This window comes from Spea bombifrons, chromosome 5 (assembly GCF_027358695.1).
Source record: "Spea bombifrons isolate aSpeBom1 chromosome 5, aSpeBom1.2.pri, whole genome shotgun sequence".
Lineage (NCBI taxonomy): Eukaryota > Metazoa > Chordata > Amphibia > Anura > Pelobatidae > Spea > Spea bombifrons.
The window spans coordinates 45,601,602-45,609,401 of NC_071091.1; positions in this window are offsets into that span (position 1 = coordinate 45,601,602).

Below are 7,800 nucleotides of genomic sequence, written 5' to 3' on the forward strand. Positions count from 1 at the left end.
CAGTTTGCATTTGTTGTACTTTCTAGTGTATTACTGTAATGGAAGTACACATACAACTGCATTTCATAACTTGAGGCATCTCATTGCCATTTTTCAGAGACCCAGATCTATCAGAACACTTATTATCTGATGTGACATATTATTTGTTGATTATTTGAATCTGTTGATAATTTCCCCCAATGTCACAGACACAGCAGTACCTGCTGTGACATCAGACAAAGATGCAGCGTGATCGCCTTTCTGCAGTAACAAGAAAAGGTCTGTTTGCAGTTCACTGTGTTCCTTGAAGTATCATAATGAAAAAAATCATCAAACCAAAGGGTTTCAATTTGGCTCTATGGGCTTGGAGAGTGCTAGGTCTCCCTTGACCACAGGTAGGACAAGGATAGCTTAATTAACCACAGTTATAGCAACACCCCTTCTGCAATCCCAATGCTTTCAGCTTTTTAATAGCCAAGACATCAAATTCTATTTCTGGGGTGCAGTTGACAGATGTGTTGCTGGCTCAAGAGATATGACTAGATCTCTTTCTGTAAAAATGTCTTTAATTAAAATTTTCAGTCTGTGTACAGTTGAGCTGCTGGGGTGTGTCTGGGAGTCTCAGGAACTTAAGAAACCCTTTGTTCACCAAGAGAGCTGTAGTCGCTCCCCAAAATCACTTCCAGCACCAGTCAGCATGCACACCTTGAAACCCTGCTATGTGTACCCAATCTAGTACAGCAAGAATTAACATTTTATTGAACAGAAACATCAAGACAACAGCTAGATTTTAAACAGAACAAAAGGGCTCAATCACATCAGTACATAATTGTACTGATCACACAATTGAACATCACACAAGATTAAAACAGAACAATTATAAAATTAACTAACTTAAGGTGCAGGAAAACAATGTCTATGGATAGTCTTTGTACATTTCAACCTGCAACCAAGAACCCTCCAAAATTGACGAGAAGAAAACTGGTCAGGGAGGCTTACAAGAGGCGTACTGCAACATTAAAGGAACTACATTAATTTCTTGCAAGTACTGCTACATGTGACAACAATCTCCCGTGTTCTTCATATGAATGGGGTAGGGTTCTTACAAAGAAAAGCATCCAAGCCCGGCTGAAGTCCCCCCAAAAGCATGTGGGAAAATGCGTTATGGTCTGATCAAGCCAAGGTTGAACTTTGTAGCCATTTTTCCAAAAGTTATGTTTGGTGCAAAAACACCACTGCACATCGCCCAAAGAACACCATACCCACAGGATATAGTACCTAAATTCATGCAGACCAACAAACGGCATTTTGCATTTTGCTTTGGGGCTGTTTTTCTTCAGCTGGAAGTCAGGGTGGCAGCAATTGTGAACAGTTCCAAATACCAGGCACAAAATTCCATTAGGAAGATGAAGAGGAAGTTTACCTTTCAGCACGACAACGACCCAAAGCACACATCCAAATCAACAAAAGCATGGCTTCACCAGAAGGAGATTAACATTTTGGAATGGCCCAGCCAGAGCCAGATTGATCCAATTGAACATCCGTGGGGTGATCTGAAGAGGCGGTGTACTCGCAATCTGACAGATTTGGAGCGCTTTTGCAAAGAAGGGTGGGCAAATATTGCCACGTCAAGACGTGCCATGCTAATAGACTCCTACCCAAAAAGACTGATTTCTGTAATAAAATCAAAAGGTGCTTCAACAAAGTATTAGTTTAAGGGTGTGCACACTTATGCAACCAGGTTATTGTGAGTTTTTTTCTCCCCCTCAACGATTTCAGTTTGTTTTGCAATTGAATTGTTCACGTTATAGGTCACATTAAAGGTGGAAAAAGTTCTGACATGATTTATCTTTGTCTCATTCTTTAACATCACAAGAACCTGGCATTTTAAAAGGGATGTGTAGACTTTTTATATCTACCGTAGGAGACTGTATCCATTTAGGTAGTCTCAGATCTGTCACTGAAAATGTTCCGGTTGAAAGTCTGTTGAACAGTTTCTAGTGACAGGTATCCAGTAAATCAGATTTTTTTTTCCCAAAGTCTCAATATTTCTTATTCTGGTTTTTACCCAGGGGTAAAATCCACAGCCATCCACAATACTGTACTGTACTGTAAACTGCAATCTACTGCAACTACTAGACCGAGTGCACAGAGCCTCTCACGTTGACTGATTTAATTTTTTCTCCACAAAGGTGGCTGTTATGCAAAATCACTTACCATGCTCTGCCATGATACACAAATGCACCAGGACGTGGAGCCTTTCCTCCCATGTAATGTCTTAAAAAGAGGTTATTCTCCACCCTAAGTGATAGGTTACCAAATCTTAATTTTATACATGTGAATAGGTCTCACATTCAATAAATAAAATCGTGAGAAAGGACCGAGAATTCAATATAGTAATTGCGACGGGATCAACCTGTACCCCGACTGGGTACGCCCGCCAGACGATCCTTCTTTCTCCCCACGGCCACACGAAACTTCCACCGTCAGGCAGGACCAGCAACGGAGACAGCGGGACCTCGGCGGAACTGTAGTAAACAGACGTATAGCAATACAGTGCTTTACCGCCCTGACAAGGGCAGCACAGAGACATTTTTTTGTATTTAAGTTTATTATACAAAACTGGTTATGGTAAAACAGACATCAATCTGTTTTAGCAGGAATACATAGAACAGTAATATTAGCACAGATAGACGATAAGCAGTATTGCGACGCAGCGCAGGGCAATACACGTTACAGTACGACTTCAGTTTATGGAAAGCTCAGTAGAAGCAGTGTACAATTACATTCCCAGACGTGGCACATATGGTTAGCACTTAGTGGAACATAACCGGGGGGAAAGGGGGCCGAGGAGAACGGGGCTAGTCTTCAGCCTCTAGACTGTCCTTGAGAGAGTAGTCTCTCAGCAGGCTGTGGATAAGCCTGCGGCAGTCACGGACTGTGACCTGCTCAGCACCAGGCGGTTCCTGGCAAACCATAGAGCGTCCTTTACGCAGCACATGAGGCGCCAAGCATCCTCAATGGCGCTCTCCGTGTGTGTCCCTGGGAAAAGTCCGTAAAGTACCGAATGGTAGGACAGGTACTTTCTCTCGATAGAGTCCTTGAGATCCAGCTCCAGGGCTCTGAACAAAGCCTGTGCAAACGGGCACTGCCAGAACAAGTGAAGGGAAGTCTCCTCCTCCACAATGCACTGCCCCCTGGCATGCATAAATGTCCTTAGGGGGAGGCCTCCCTGAATGGCCATCCATGCAATGTCTTTATGCCTGTTGGTTAGCCTGCTCGACAACACGTTAGCCCAGACAGTCTTGGCTGTGGCGTCGGGGAGCCCTGGGATGTTCTCGATAGTGTCTTTGGCACTGATGAGCTTGTGGATCACCCGGGGTAACCACAAGTCTGGTTTAACTCCCTCCAGTTGGTGCTCCCTTACAAATTTGCCCACGTCCGAGTAGAACCAGGGCATGGTCCAATTGTAAGGGACGGAGCTGTCCCGCTTTTCCCACTTGAGCTGCCTCCACCAGGGCAGCAGGAAGAAGCGAGACATGGAGTTCCCAGCAGAGCCTTTCACTACGTCTCTGAGAGTCCTGCGCACGCAGTTGCATACAAAGAAGGTCCTCAGCATGGTAGGGATGTCAGGCACTCCTTTGCCTCACTTGCCGGGTTCCTTGTACATCACTGCGCGCTTTACTCTGTCCATTTTGGAGCCCCAGATGAAGTGGAAAACCGCTCGGTTGATGGCTCGGTGAATGGTGACCAGCAGGGGCCACGCCTGAGCCACGTACTGCAGCATGGGAAGAATCTCGTTGCGCAGCACCAGCACTTTCCCTTCGATGGTAAGGTCTCTGAGGCTCCACAGCCCAAATTTCTGCTTTACCTTGTTGAGTCTCTCCTCCCAGCTTTTCAGGGCCGCGCCGTCTCTGCCGAACCAGACTCCCAGGATCTTTAGGAAGTCGGTTTTGACGGGAAACGGGATCGGCTCAGAAGTCAGGTCCCACTGCCCGAACAGCATGGTCTCCGACTTCCCGCAGTTGACCTTTGCGCCTGAAGCTCGGCTGAAGTCCTCGCACGTCTGGACGAGCGCTCTCACCGACCGGCGATCCGCGCAGAAGATGGTCACGTCGTCCATGTAGAGCGAGCACTTTATCTCTTTCTTGTCTCTGCCCGGCACGGTGATCCCTCTGATCTCTGGATTCCGTCTGATGCACTCGGCGAAGAGCTCTATACAACAGACAAAAAGAAGAGGTGAAAGAGGGCAGCCTTGTCTGACCCCAGAGAGGACAGGGAAGGGGTCAGTCTTCCAGCCGTTCACCAGCACCGAGCTGCGGATATCAAGGTACATCAGGTTAGCGTAAGAGCAGAACATCTCCCCCAGCCCAAACCTCCGCAGTACCTGACCCATAAAACCATGAGACAGCCGATCAAATGCCTTCTCTTGGTCTAGGGTGACCAGAGCGGCACAGACGTTGTGGTCCTTGATGTAGTAGATCGTGTCCCTGATGAGGGCCAGGCTGTCCGCGATCCGGCGTCCTGGGATGCCGCAGGTCTGGTCGGGGTGGACGATCTGCCCGATGACTTTCTTCAACCTGGTGGCTAGCACCTTGGCGAGGATCTTGTAGTCCACGTTCAGGAGAGAGATGGGACGCCAATTTTTCAGGTCGCATCTTTCCCCCTTCCGCTTATACAGCATCGTGATCATTCCCTCTCTCAGCGTGGGGGGCATCCTGCCCTCCACCACCATCTCCTCGTACAGGTCGAGGAGGTCCGGGCCGATGAGGTCCCACAGCGTTGTGTACAACTCGGCTGGGAGACCGTCACTGCCCGGTGTCCTGCCCTTCCTGAAGGATTTGGCGGCAGAGTGCAGCTCCTCCAGCGTCAAGGGGGCGTCCATGGCTGCGCGACCTGCGGGATCAATGGTGTTAGTGATACCTGACAGGAACCGTTCGGCAGCCTCCGGGTCTGTGTCTTTGGGGGAGTAGAGATCTCGGTAGTAGTCGACGACCACTTTCTGGACCTCCTCCTTCCCCTGTCGTACCACACCTTCGCTGTCTCTCATTTCAGTCAGGGGCGTGTGGGCGGAGTGGAGCTTCCTGAAAAAGAAAGAGTTACATTTCTCACCCTTCTCCAGGTTCTCCACCTTGGAACGGAAGACGATTTGCTTGGATTCCTCCTCAAAGTGCCTTTTCAGGCCCTCCTTGGTCTCCTCCAGCTCCTCGTCCACGTCCCATCCGCACTGTTGGAGGTCCAACAGGGACTGCAGCTTGCGTTGCAGCCGTCTGAATTTCCTCTTCCTCTCACACGCCTGGAGTCTTCCTTTAGCCTGAAAGAAAGAGCGCAGCTTTACTTTAGTAAACTCCCACCACTGGGCTACAGTGGGGAACAGATACTTGGTACTGACACAATCAGAATATACATTACGCAGCTCATCCACGATTTCCTGCCTCTCTAACAGGGCACAGTTCAGCTTCCAGGAGCCTGGACCGGGAGCAAACCCTTTGCCCAGGGCACACTGGAGCCGAACAGCCCTGTGGTCTGAGAAGTAGCAGGGCACCATGGAGCACTGCTGATGCTCCACCGCTCGAGAGGTGAACACAAAGTCTATCCGGGAACGCACAGAGCCATCCGGCCGGCTCCAAGAATAGTTCACGGAGCCGGTCCCGATGGAGCCCATAGCGTCCTTTAAGGATGCCTCTGTGACAATCTCTCTGAGCAGTTTCGAAGTCATGTCCAGGTTTGTTGCGTGGGTGGAAGTGCGCCCTCCTTCCTCGATCGGGCAGTTGAAGTCCCCGCCCATCACTATGGCCCTGGTGGTGGTCAGCTGGGTCCGCAGGTTCTGAAGTAGCTCCAGGCGTTGCTTCTTCTCCGGGGAGGCGTACACGGTGATGAGCCTGACAGGCTCCCCCGCCCAGGATCCGTCCACGACCAGAAGTCTGCCGCAGACCATCTCCTGGACAGCGTCCACCGTGAAGTTGCCTCCCCGGATCAGGATAGCAACCCCCGCCGACTTGCAGCCGTTCCCGCCGGACCAAAAGGACGGGCCATGAGGCCATTCCCTGCATAGATGGCGATAAGAACGAGAGAAGGGTAAAGCACATTCCTGCAACAAATATACATCACACTGCTGGGAAGAAAGGAAGGTTAGTAAACCGCGCCTCCGGAACTGGTCCTTCATGCTCCTCACATTAATGGAGAAAATAGAAATTGACGCCATTAGTTGGGGGTAAAAAGAAGGTTAGCTCAAACAGAGGCACTAGTTACCGCCTCCTCCCCCTGGTGGGGGAGAATCTTCTCCGCCGTGGTCGATGGGGTTCACGGGGGTCCAGACGGCCTCGTCTAGCAGCTGTTCCAGGAGGGAGACCTGGTTGTCGATGTCCAGCTGGTTGAGGATCAGAGCCTCGGTCTCGGTGGCTGGCTCATCCGACAGGGTCAGGTCCTGGACCATCTTTTCGAGCGTGTCGTCGTTGTCATTAGCGGGCTCGGGAGGAGAGGGAACGGTGGGGGCTGGTGGTGGCGCCCTCTTCTGGACAGAGATCCTGGTGGGGCTCGTCTCAGTCTCGCTGTCCTCGTCCTTCTCCTCCTTCTTGCCGCTATGTTTGCGTTTTCTGGCTCCGGCTCCTTTTGGCGGCATCTCCAGGGGGTTGTCTGCAGCGGAAACAAGAGGGGGGAAAGGGTCGGGGTCTGCAGCAGCTAGGGAGGGGGTTAGAGCTGCTGCAGAGAGGGGGAGGAGTGGGGGGAGGGAGAAGGGGGTGAAGCAGGGAGGGTCGGAGGCAGCACAGGGGAGGGATGGCGCTGCCATTGGGCGGGGAGGGGGAGCCTTGACAGCGGGCAGGGCCACGACAGTCTTGGCAGGGAGGGGAGCTGCTTTCTTACCTTTCCTGGGTGCCGCTTTCGGGGTTGCCGGAGAGGGTGTCTGCGGTGCCGGCGCCTTGGCTGGAGCCTTGGTCGGGGCCGACGAGGGGACCTTGGCCGGGGCCTTGGCTGCTGCTACCGCTGCGTATGACCTTGATCTTTTGGGGCAATCCTTGTAGATGTGGTCAGGATCGCCGCACAGGTTACAGGTCTTCTTTCGTGGACAGTCTTTGGTCTCGTGCCCCACCACCCTGCAGTGCCTGCAGGATTTCTGTTGGCATTCCTCCGCCTTGTGACCCAGTTGGCTGCATCGTCTGCAGGTTGTGGGCTGACCAGGTAGAAAAGAGACTTTTTTTTTTTTTTTTGTATTTAAGTTTATTATACAAAACTGATTATGATAAAACAGACATCAACCTGTTTTAGCAGAAATACAAAGATCAGTAATATTGGTACAGATAGACGATAAGTAGTACTGCGACGCAGCGCAGGGCAATACACGTTACAGTACGACTTCAGTTTACGGAAAGCTCAGTAGAAGCAGTGTACAATTACATTCCCAGACGTGGCACATATGGTTAGCACTTTAGTGGAACATAACCTGGGGAAATGGGGGGGGGGGCGAGGAGAGTGGGGCTAGTCTTCAGCCTCTAGACTGTCCTTGAGAGAGTAGTCTCTCAGCAGGCTGTGGATAAGCCTGCGGCAGTCACGGACTGTGACCTGCTCCCTCCTCAGCACCAGGCGGTTCCTGGCAAACCATAAAGCGTCCTTTACGCAGCACATGAGGCGCCAAGCATCCTCAATGGCACTCTCCGTGTGTGTCCCTGGGAAAAGTCCATAAAGTACCGAATGGTAGGACAGGTACTTTCTCCCGATAGAGTCCTTGAGATCCAGCTCCAGGGCTCTGAACAAGGCCTGTGCAAACGGGCACTGCCAGAACAAGTGGAGGGAAGTCTCCTCCTCCACAATGCACTGTGGGCA